Raw genomic sequence first — 12388 nt, 5'->3', positions numbered from 1 at the left:
TAGGCGATTCAAGTGGAGATGAAGAGCATGTCTAATAGAGAGATTGAGAGCACTAACAAGTTGCACAATTCGAACACCGAGGCTATAAAAGAAACAAGGAGGTTGCCAAGAGTAGATATCCAAAACGAGCTTATTAGTGCCATGAAACAAGAATATGATGCACTCCTTTGTATTATATCTTACGTGAGTAATGTCATGACATGGTTTGAAGAATCATGTGTTGAAAGACCATCATTTGTCAATGATCTCAAGGCATTGCAGATGGAGCAATGGGGTTCAATATGGGCTTTACAAAAGCGTAGACTCCTATCATCTGGCAAGAAAACCCTCATGGTTAAGAGGCTAGAGAATTTTGCCTGAAGTTCAAGATGGTTGAGGAGTGAGCTAAGCATATCTCTCTCTCTCTCTCTCTCTCCCCCCCATGTGTTGCAAGACCATCATTCATCAATGATCTCAAGGCATTGCAGATGGAGCAATGGGATTCAATATGGACTTTACATTAGCGTAGGCTCCTACAATCTTGCAAGAAAACCCTCATGGTCAAGAGGCTAGGGAATTTTGCCCTTCAAGATGGTTGAGAAGCAAGCTAAGCACTCTCTCTCTCTCCTCCCCCATTATTAGTACATGCATGCAAGTGTGCTTATATGTTGCACTCGTAAGATTTTAATTGCACATGTAAATGCTAGGGAATTGTAGTCATGAGTCTCGACTAGTTCAATAGTTAGGCAGCATACTATACTCAATCAAGGGCTATCCAAATGGTGCATTCATAAAACTCAAGATCTGACTCATAGACAATCATCCACAATCTCTGTAACCAAAGTGACCCTGTGACTCCACCTACTATCCCTCGAGTGTGGGGGTGGACAATTTGCCGGAAGTTGTCAGTCGCCCAACTAGTTGAAGGAAATACATCCAAGACCAATGACCTCTTACAAGCTCCTAACAAATAGTCCACCAAGGAGTTGTTCTGGGTGTACACAATTGTCCAGAAGTATTAAGAATGACACAGCAACCTCATCTCCATGTTCTATGCACACAAGGGTGTAAGGATTGTAAAACTTTTACAGATGTATTTCTTCTGCTAGGCAGGGACGAGAATGCTGCCTAATTGACATGTTGGTGATTTATTCTAGACAGAGAACCATGATCACATCATTGAGTTTGAGATGGTTAAACTTGGGATATTACAATATTGTCTAGGCATTGAGGCACATCAAGAACATGTTGTCAATCTTCATTATGCATCAGTAGTGAGGGAGATTCTCGAGTCTCATGTGATGGAGCAATGTAGACCATCTGGCACTCCTATGGAGGTATCTTCCCATTGGCAGCAGATTGATTAGCATCCTTATCTATATGATCCACACTTACATTTCCAACAAAAGATTGGACATCCGATTCTAGCTGGATTATTAAGTTAGTTCTTCATTAAGTGAACGAAGAATGATCTTCCTGCAAGTCAAGATGCATGCAAGGGTGAGGAGAAGCTTCAAGAGCAATACAAATTGATCCATTTAGCACAACATTATCCATAAATCCGACAATAGTACTCTTCCGACATATTCACTGTGCTTTCCAAAGTAAACAGCTTCAAATGGCTATCTAAAAAAGTACAGCTACTAGAGAATAAGGAGTGCTGTGCAAGCTGCACTAACATAATTGAAAGTACAGCGTAACCAGACACCCAACATGAAGAAACAGTGTCTGACGTCCTGTGAAACTGATTCATGATGGCACCAAACATTTCACAGATGGAGGCCAGTATACTTCACTATTTATTCGCTAAGTGATTGTCCTCTTGTTGCCAACTTCATGCCTAAGCCTCCTTTTAAAAGCTGCCCATAAATTCCTGGGAGAGAAGTTTCAACCCACACAAAAGTTGAGGCATCAACAATGCAATCTTAAAATCTGTCTCAATCCCATATATAAACAAGTATAGAGTACATTATGCCTCTGTCCAGATACCTATTGCTGTCCAATGGCTCTTTCTTTACGCCAAGAACTTGCTGCTGGTACCAATTGAAAAGACACGACAGCCTGCATTATGATCAACAACCATACCACAATTTCTTAATGGACCAAAGAGAAAATCTACATAGCCATAAGCTTGTAGTGCGCAGTTGAAAACATATCTTTGGCATAACTAGTGCACAACACATTCCTTGTGCACAGTAATAGAATTCATCATCATACGTGATCATGTTTCCAACAAGGAAAGGACTTGTTAAATTAAAGACTGTACAGAAACAGGCTCTCTCTGACCCCAAAAGCATTGATAAACAGCAGATAAAATGAAAGAGCATAAACGCCAAAGCATAGAAATTCGAGGCCCTCCTGACCTTGTGCATGGAATGTGATGGGTTAACCTTAGATAAAGTTTTTTCATTACAGTCCCTTCTATTAAATTTAGAACATTTTACAGCCGTGGAAACATTTGGAACATCAAAGAAATTAACGGCCAAGTATGGGTTGTATAACAAGCTTAATATGGAAAGAAAATTGATATAGGGCTGGAAGGGTTTGTGAGGACTGCACGCTTTGTACAACCCGTTTTACAAAGGTGATCAAGGTGAATAAAGAATTTATATACTTGATGCAGGGGACTACATCATCTTCTTGGCAGTTACCCCATTGCAATCAGCGACCTAGAGAAGGCACAACGACTATTCACAGCAGGACAGATGTTCAAGACCTCATAAGGAAACATGAATAATATAATTTTAAAACATGAAGAGGCTCAAAGCAAGCACCTATAATGACCATAGGGAGAAACCCCCTCCTTCACAAAATTGAGGACTTTAAGAACTGAACAAGATACTGCAAAAAATAAAAGCAATTGATATAAGATCACATGTAATATCAAACAAGGAATGAATGCCTACTTTGGTTCTTGTCGCTTCTTGAAATCTCCACATTGTTACAAATTTTCTTGAATCACATACCTGTCAGCTCTGAGCTCGAGGGAATATACAACCAGTATAGAAAAATAAGGAATCAAGACACATTCCAAAGAAGAGCTTAAGCATGCTTTGAAGATTTCTAATTTTACAAAGCAGAGAGCTTCACATTGAAAGAAAAATAATGGCCTTCAAGGGAGAAATGCTAGCTAAGCTTGCACTTGATGCAGTAGATGCCACAAGAACGGTGATAGCCAAATAGCATTCTTGATGCTTCTTTTGTTCCACTCTTCATTAGAACAGCAATCCAAATCAATTAAAAAATGCCTCAGATATATTCTGAAACATGGAAAGAAAGTCTCAGAAGATCTGTAGATGACAGAACCATGACATCCTGATCTGCTATTCTGTACTTGGAATAGGTTAGCTTGTGCATACGATATATAGGCTTGCTAACTAGATGGGTAAATATGACTTCATTCCTCTGATTATTCTTGTGGTTCATGATAATTCTTAAAGGACATTAACAAGCATTTCATCTTTCTCTCTCTCTCTCTCGTTCTCCCATAGACCTGTTGGTCTCCCGTGGACATTAATAGACTTTCTTTCTTTCTTTCTTACATACAATCTCAATATGTTAGCTCCCAGCCCCCTGCCCCCCCCCGCCCGCTCCTCCCCTCGCGACCTCACACTTTGCTCGAGACCTTCGGGAGGAGGCTGGGACTTCACTATCTGCAGCCCTATACCCGGACATCATGGAATTCACGAGCCACGGGGAAGTTCTCCTTGTTGGGGACTTCAATGCAAGGACGGGCACACATATGGTATCGCTTCTGGATTTTCACAATGACTCTATCTTCTTGCCAGATGTTGATTCAGATGAGGCAGGGATGTTCCAGGTTTCCCCAGACACAGGCAAGTCACAGTCGCATTCATTCTTAGACATGGGCAGGTATAACATCTTGACATTAATAATGGTCTGGATCGATGGCCTTTGGGTGGTTTCACTTGTTTCCCACATAAAGGGGGCTCCGGTGTAGTTGACTATCTCATGGGATCCACTGCCTTCACCTCACATATCACCAATTTCCATGCCTCGCCACCACCTCTAGAAGCAGATCACGCCTATATTTTGTTTAGTATATCCATCCCCCGTCTTACGACGCACACCACGATACGGCCCATGCATACTACATATCACGACAACTTTGATCATAGCCAATCACCTGAGTACTCCACACATCTCTCAACTCTACTCACATATATTGATGACATTCCGCTCCTCAAGGATCAAGTCCCCTTGATCACCTGCTCTCCCCATGAGGCCTCCCAACACACTTTCACACACACCACCCGTTCCACTCGCTTGCCACCTCTTGGCTCACTACCTTGCACTAGCTATACGATGATGAGTGTAAGGCTCTACACCGTCAACTCATATTCGAGACTAAGCACCACCTTTGGAGTGAGGCAAAGATGGTACGCAACTAATGTCGTCTAGTCCGTCGGAAGAAGGCTTCCATTTGCCCAAGCATTGAGCTAATAAAGAATTTTCCTTCTCGTGGACATCACACTATGGTAATCCTATGCATGCATGCTGTATTTTCCTCACTAGCCATCACTTGACTCTCACACCCACCTCGTCCTACTTCTTGCACTTTTTTCACAGCCACTCATGTCAAACACATAGCTCTAAAGCTTCTGAGCTAAAGATCATGAGGGTCTACATACTGAATTCATTGCATATGAAATAAATACTATGGCCCTGATCTTAGCAAGTCTTTTTAAAGAAGCCATTTGCATTGGTTTTCCTCACACCTGGAGCCTTAACACACTCACTCCCATTCACAAGGTAGGGGATCTCATGAGCCCAGCAAACTACAGCAGCATTATGATTGGACATGTTGTGTTTGAGATCTAAGCATTAGTGCTCAACATAGAGGTTAGTTGGTTTGCATAGCTCCAGGGACTCAGGGCCAAGGGATAGATAGGCTTTCGACCAATCACGTGACTCCAAATCAAATACTCACTCAAAGGAGTCATTAAGGAGGCTAGAGCATGGAGACAGAGGGTTTATTGCTGCTTTGTGGATTTCCACAAACTTTTCACATACTGCCGAGAGCTCGTCTCATCAGATCTTTGTAGGAGCTGGGGTATAATCAGGAGATCACCTGGAAAGTCATGGCACTCTATGAGAGGGTCTAGGGCGAGGTACGAGCAAGTGCAGTATGGACAGATCCATTATCACCAACCTTGTTTAGCCTCTACATAGACAAGCTCAAGACTTTCATTGGGACACTAGGGGGGGCAAGCTGCTCTCACTGGCTTCAAATCCTCCTATATGCAGACGAGGTGGGCTTACTCTGATCCTCAGCAGAGGGCTTCCAGTGACACTTAGATGCACTTCATACCTTCTGTGAGACACAGGACTTGAAGGTCGACCTTGGTAAAACCAAAGTCATGATCTTGAACACATCCAGAGCAACCGTCCATAGAGAGCATTTTCATGTTGAACGAATTACAGATAGAGGTCATTGCATCTTGCAAATACTTGGGGGTTCTTTTCTCTGACTCGATTTTCATGATGTGACCAGTGATGTAGGACCGACTGAGCAAGGGGTACACCACACTTGCTAGAGTTGAGCGGCAAAGTTTTCAATCTCATTTCCATGATCCACAAACCAAACCTCTTCTCTTTAACTCCTTGGCCTAACCTATAGGTATGTATGGAGGTCCTTGTTAGGGGTTAGACCTATCAGAGGTAGATCATGCTCAAGTGGAGAGCCTCAAGGTTCTCTTGCTATCACAATGATCTACAATAAGTCGTCAATCCCACATTAGATAGTTCTCGCTTAGTTCAAAGCATCCCCACCACAGCTTGACATAGCATTTCAATTATCACATACTATACCGAGTCAAAGTTTATGGCTTCTATACCTCATGCGATGTAGGCTACCATTGATGGCTCTATCTTCATCCTTGACTTTATAGCAGAGGTGATCAGAGGTGTTGGTACTCACATACATGCAGATGGTTTGACAGTCTAGGGCTCCACAAGGATAGATTATAGCATTGAGACCACCTCTATTCTGCTCACATATCAGGAGGTCAAACATGTTATCCAAGAGGATCTCTTATAGCTACGTAGATTCAAGATCTCCTTGGCACATGGCGAGCTTCTTGTGAAGCTCAATTTCTATAGGAACCATTGCTTGAGAATTCAATCCTGTGTTTCGTTGCACCACCTGTGCATTGAGAGTGGACGGGCTCATGGCATACCTAAAGAGAGTCACATCTGTATATAGTTGGAGGAGCACTTTACTTGCAAATGCCTTGTGTACTATGAGATCCCAGGTCATTACCATGGTCTCTTCAGGGATGGTTTCGGACCCCTCTCCAGTTTCTCGTCTTACCCAAATCAAAGATGTCTGGTGTCTCTCATTCATGAGGCCCTTCGACACAGAGAACATTTACTCGGGATATTAGTCGAGATCAGTGTGAGCATGACCACTGAGTATGTCAAACTAGGCAGCGTAGACTGGTAGGGCCCAGGGAGACCACGGAGCTGAGGTCTAGAGCTGGCCTCTTTTGTGGACACATTAGGAGGCCGAGGCTCAACTTTGTCCTAGTCTTCCATATCTATCCTTCTATACGATGTCATTCTGATCTCAATCAAGCTTAGAAGTCGCAAGTTTACCATGAGACGACAACACATGCTTTTAACTAGAGCCTAGAGGACATGCTTCATTGGCAAGGGTGGAGAGACAGCGCTTCCAAACACATTTCCAGCACGTGAATACGAAGTCAATTCTATTTCATTCTCTAGTCCAACCAGCTACTCAAACGTAGGTGCTTTTTGGGCAATAAACCTCAGAGAGGTGAGTAGTACACTCCATATGACAACCTTAGCAGCATTTGCTATGAGACCCCTTCACACACATGCCCCATTCTAGATAATTACCTATCTAGACCGAGTCAAATAGTTGGTTGGACTGATGTAAGTCGACAAAGACTATCATAAAGAGCCCTCCCATCATCTATGCAGCTTGTAGTAGAGGCAGATGAGCAAAATCTTGGTATGCTAAAGTCTACAGATGGTCATGTTTGCACAGTATGGAGATTGATATTTACCACCGAATCAATACTCAATAGATGCCCCTAGCACAACAAGAGTCGTCAAATCATCGGGGTGATCCCTGGCATGTATACATCCATTGGGTCTCCCCCTTACAACTAGTTCTGACCAAGATGACCTTCTATAGAGAGCATTTCCATAATCTTAGTGAGATTGGTTTTATCCTGGTACTGGAGTATCTACAAACTCATCTTTCTCATGGAGTAGGGATCGCCATGGCAAGACCTCATCCCACAAGTTCCACATTGAGGTAGGCCGAGTTTGCACCTACTACAATACCACAATACTTCGTACCGCAGGAAGTTGAGGCTTTGTACAATTTGGTACACATAAGGTGGAGACGCGGCAGCATGTCCTGATGCCATGTCCCAGATACTACTGCCTTTTCACCCATGGATACACATATATGAGCGATATCATTGACTATCCCGACTAGAGATGTGTGCCACTCTTTGTGCACAAGGTTACTAGACCTAAGTCTAGACTCATGAGACACACCATAGGACAAGGCCATTAAACAAGAAGAGATCACACATGACTTTTGCACATTCAAGGAAGTGATAAAGAGACACCGAGACCAAAATCTTGTTTTTTAGGCACGCCAAGTTAGTAGGAGATAGGACACAAGCCATGTGAACAACGTCCCATCAAGGGTACAATCATTGCAACATCTCATCAGCAAATAACCTCACCTTGCCCTAGAGTATGTCCTACAAAGAGAAGTCAAGGACGCCAACAACTAATCTTAGACATGCTCTTGAGACATCACGGCTAACATTTGGGATCCCAATCTAGACCCCATAGAGCTCAACCGATACTTGATTCACAATACATGTTAGTACATGACGATCTAGTCCTTACACATAGTGTCTCTCCTGTAGTTCCTAGGATCACGAGTTTTTTTTTTTTTTTTTTTAAAGAGATGTACCTTCACGTTGACTTAGTTTCTTGGTCTCATAGGAGTTTTTGGCCTTCCATACATCTCTCTCTCTCTCTCTCTCTCTCTCTCTCTCTCTCTCTCCCACCCCTTTTCTAGAGAGAGAGTGTGCTTTCGGACACACTTCTAGCACATGAGCATGAAACCAATTCTCCTTGATTTGCTAGTTCGACCAGCTGACTTGTGATCTCATGGGATGAGGGGAACTAGCTTTAAGAAATTACATGTCATGATGCTATCTCATATGGTCCAAGAGAGAAGATATGCACAACATCATCCTAGCAGAGCTTGCAATCAGAACCCACACATAAATGCATCATTACATATCTAGACAGAGTCACACTTATTTGTTTCAACAAATAAAGGTCAAAAGAGACTACCATGGAGGAACCTTTTGCCATTTATGCAGCTTGCAACTGAGAGGGACCAGCAACGTTGATACCATAGTTACCAAGAAATGGGAATGTTTCGAGAAAGTACAATGCCAAAACTCAAACGTTTCGGGATAGGGGACCGTGAATTGGGAATATTAAAATACGAAAACATTTAATAGCTCTAAACTTTCCATTTCAGCTTTGCAGTTTTAAAAACACATTAAAATTCATTAAAAACTGAAATGTAAATTGATGAAGATGTTTGCAATATGCATAATGCCATAGAGGTGCATACTACTATAGATCAAGCGCGTAAGTATGAAAATACAAGAAAAGGAGGCCGTGCCTCAGGTGCAAGGCCTTGGCCCTGAAGCCTAAATACAAAATAGGAAAAATTGACTTGAGAGTCAAGCACGTGATTTATAGGAAAAGAGATAGTCAAGTAGTCAACCCTAATGGTTTGAAGATTCCATAGCCTCCCCCGCTTCCTCCTAAGCCTAATCATCATAGCCTTAGGCCTCATCATCATCCTCGTGCTCAAGATCATCCTTTGCTGCATCATTGCCATTATCCTCATCAAATCGAAATCCAATATCTGGTTCAAGAGTGCACTCTATCCTAAACTTGATCAGCAAACACAAATTTGCATTCAAATTTAGAAAATCATTTGCTTTTCGAACCCCAAGTGTGTCCCTCTTTTTTTATGTAGTTTCCACAAGCGCTCCACAAGCAAAGAGCTAGCATCTCGGCCTAGTATGCTAGACTCTACAACATAAGCTAATTGCTTTTGCTAGAAGTAGTTTATATAAGGTGCCCAAGAGAGTGATAGGTCTCCATTGTGACACCAAATTTCTGCAAACCCCCTTTGGAATGAGATGGATGAAACCCTCTATAAGTGAGCCAAGCATAGTATTAAAGTCCCAAACCCCTGCAAAGCTGAGGTAGTGTGATTACGAATCTCATCCCCATGGGCGATAAAGAAGGCTAGGGAAAGCCCATCCAAAACCGAGCGCTTGCACTTATGAAGACCAAGAAAGAAATCCTGAATTCCATATTGGTGAAAGGCTCATCTGACGAGATCCTCATATCTTGTTTCACCAATAATGGAATATGCTACTAAATATGAACCATGACATAATCTAGAGATGGAGCATATCTTTGTGGAGGTCGTGAGACTCTAGTGGAACATCTCAACACTTTCTAGCATGTCGAGATCTGCTGCAAGAAGGGAGTGTGAAGAGAGTGGGAGAAAAGGAAAGAGTCTCACTTGCGGCTTTCTCGCATACACAATGGGGGAATACACACAAAGGTGGAGGCTAAAAACAGTTTTCCTCTTCTTAGTTGTGAAAGCCAAAAGAACTCTCTAAGTACAAAAGGAATAGGTGAATCCTATATGTGGGTCTCAAACCAAACTCAGCTAACCTAGGTGACATACTAACTGAGCCACTAACTAGAGTATATAAAGATAGCTATCATCCAGCTATTATTCATGGACAGTGGGGGAATACATACAAAGGTGGAGGCTGAAAACAGTTTTCCTCTTCTTAGTATGAAAGCCAAAAGAACTCTCAAAGTACAAAAGGAATAGGTGAACCCTATATGTGGATCTCAAACCAAACTCAGCTAACCTAGGTAACATACTAACTGAGCCACTAACTAGAGCATATAAAGATAGCTATCATCCAGTTATTATTCATGGACGGTGTACCAACCGCATCTACAGCTAACAAGTCGGTGCCATAAATACACAACGGTCACTCTGACATATCACGAGTGGAGCTCGTTATCTCAACACTCCCCCTCGAGCTCGATCCCAATTCCTGCACACCAAGCAAGTCTCTAAACTTGCGCAGCTTCTCTGCGTCCAACGCCTTCGTGAATACGTTAGCTACCTGATCCTCTGTGCTGACATAAACTAGATCAATAAAACCCACTGGAACCTTCTCCCGCACATAGTAATAATGCACCTCAATGTGCTTTGTTCTAGCATGATAGACTGGGTTATTTGCCAAGTGTATACTGCTCATGCTGTCACAATAAATGACAACTGACCCATTTGTAGACTGATACATATCATAAAGTAGCTTATGTAACCAAGCTGCCTCACATGCAGCCATTGCTGCACCCCTGTACTCAGCCTCTGTGCTCGATAAGACAACTGTAGGCTATTTCTTGCTACTCCAAGTAACTGCAGCACTCCTAAAAGAGAACACATATCCACCAGTAGATCGTCTATCAAAAATACTACCAGTCCAATCAGCATCAATATATCCATGTAACTGTATATGAACCCCAGTCTCATAGAATAGTCTATACTGCAATATGGACTTCACATACCTTAGTATGCGTCTAGCCGCATCTAAATGCGATTTTCTTAGAGCCTGCATAAACTGACTTACCAATCCAATAACATAGCTCAAATCTGACCTGGTAATAGTCATATAAATCAAACTTCCTACTATGCCTCTGTACATAGTAGGATATTCCAGAAGCTCATCTGCATCTGCGCTCAACTTCACATTCTTCTCTAAAGAAACTGAAATAGGCTTACAGCCTGTCATCCCATACTTAGACAACATGTCAAATCCATACTGTCTCTGTAAGAGCCATATCCCACTTATGGATCTAATCACCTCAATGCCCAAGAAGTAACATAGCTCGCCCAAATCCTTCATCTTAAACTTTTGCTTCAATAGCATTTTCACATGAAGGATATCTTCATCACTATCATCTGTGATGAGCAAATCATCAACATAAATGACCAGCAGCATAATGCCTTTCTCTGTTTTTCTCACATAAAGTGAGAAATCTGCCTTGGAAATCTGAAATCCAATAGTGACAAGATACTGTCCTATCTTGTCAGATCATGCTCTGGGTGCTTGCTTTAAGCCATACAAGACTTTCTTCAACTTGCAAATAAACTCAGGATGAACATCATGAACATAACTTGGTGGCTACGCCATATAGACCTCTTCTTGCAAATCACCATGCAAGAAAGCATTCTTTACATCCATCTGATGTAAAGACCATCCCTTTGATGCAATCATAGCAATGACTGCTCTTACGGTTGCTATCCTTGTAACTGAACTGAATGTTTCTTCATAATCAATGCCATATGTCCCCACAAATTAATGACCTCACCCCAGCAGTAGTACATGGGAAGCTTCATGTTTTGTTCACACCTAGCAACTCCTCATGACCCCAACTTGTGACTCACTCTAGTTATGGCTCTTGCTTTACAACCTGGAAGATTGGACAATGACTATGTATGGAAATCCCTATGGGTCCAAAAAGGTAAAACCTCAAATAAAGGACTAACAATCATTTAAGGGACATCCCAGGGCAGAGAACCCTTATTGACCACACACACAAACAACTTAGAAAACAAATGGGTCCATCTAGGTGTTACAGGGAGTCCCATCGATACTTTTTATTTAAGAACACAAGCTAGATGCCAGAGATTGTGCAAAGTTAAGTAAATTGCTTTCGAGTCTCACGTTTTGGTCACCTGCTTTGGGCACTAGGGGTGGGAGTTGCATTTCAGTTTCAGATTCTATTTTTCCCCTAGGGGTTAGCATGGTATCATCATTCCCTCCAGAGCTTAGTGGGTCATTCTATTTATTAGGGGATGTAAGGTTGGCTTTCTCAACCTTGATGCCCCTAATAATTGAGGGGATCGTGTCCTACTTTGGAAGGAACTTCTTGCTTGGGTCATTGGAGGTGAACACTTTAATATGGTGGAGTTGCCTTCAGAGAAGAAGTCCCCAGGGATAGAAAAGGAGGTATTTATTCCTTGGAGAGAGCATCTCGGGATGCCTTTCTTTTTTAGTTCAGTGATAGAGATGCTTGGTTGGATGATGCATTTCTGTAAGGGGATGTACCAAGGGGTACAAGGGTTGTGTGTTGGTTATTGTGACCACGTTTGGTGGTAGAAGGTTCTACTAGGTGTGATTGAGAGATTCATGGGGCTGATTGAGAAATCAGTGGAGTAATTTGTGGATCTGGAGATGCTCTCCTTTGGGACACATACATTGTATCAGTT

The 12388-nt window shown here is 42.3% G+C and overlaps 1 protein-coding gene across 3 annotated transcripts in view; it reads right to left on the bottom strand.

Annotated features, from left to right (window-relative positions):
* Positions 1-1217: 1217 nt before the first annotated feature.
* The window catches only part of LOC147886138 (heat-inducible transcription repressor), a 168035-nt gene continuing 156864 nt past the window's right edge, over positions 1218-12388 (bottom strand). For 2 of the 3 annotated variants that reach the window (XR_015543325.1, XR_015543324.1), the window contains exons 11-12: positions 1969-2040; positions 1218-1852 (exon numbers count right to left, since the gene is read on the bottom strand). The gene's annotated coding sequence lies outside the window, so the exon portion shown is untranslated. Of the gene's footprint in view, positions 1853-1968; positions 2041-8708; positions 8900-12388 lie in introns of those variants that run through there. The other variant, XM_087395649.1, reaches the window with a different exon arrangement.

This window comes from Dipteris shenzhenensis, chromosome 24 (genome assembly GCF_047967505.1).
Source record: "Dipteris shenzhenensis isolate YYH24624 ecotype China chromosome 24, Dip_SZ_1.0, whole genome shotgun sequence".
Taxonomy (NCBI): Eukaryota; Viridiplantae; Streptophyta; class Polypodiopsida; order Gleicheniales; family Dipteridaceae; genus Dipteris; species Dipteris shenzhenensis.
This window is presented reverse-complemented; position numbering and strand designations above follow the sequence as displayed.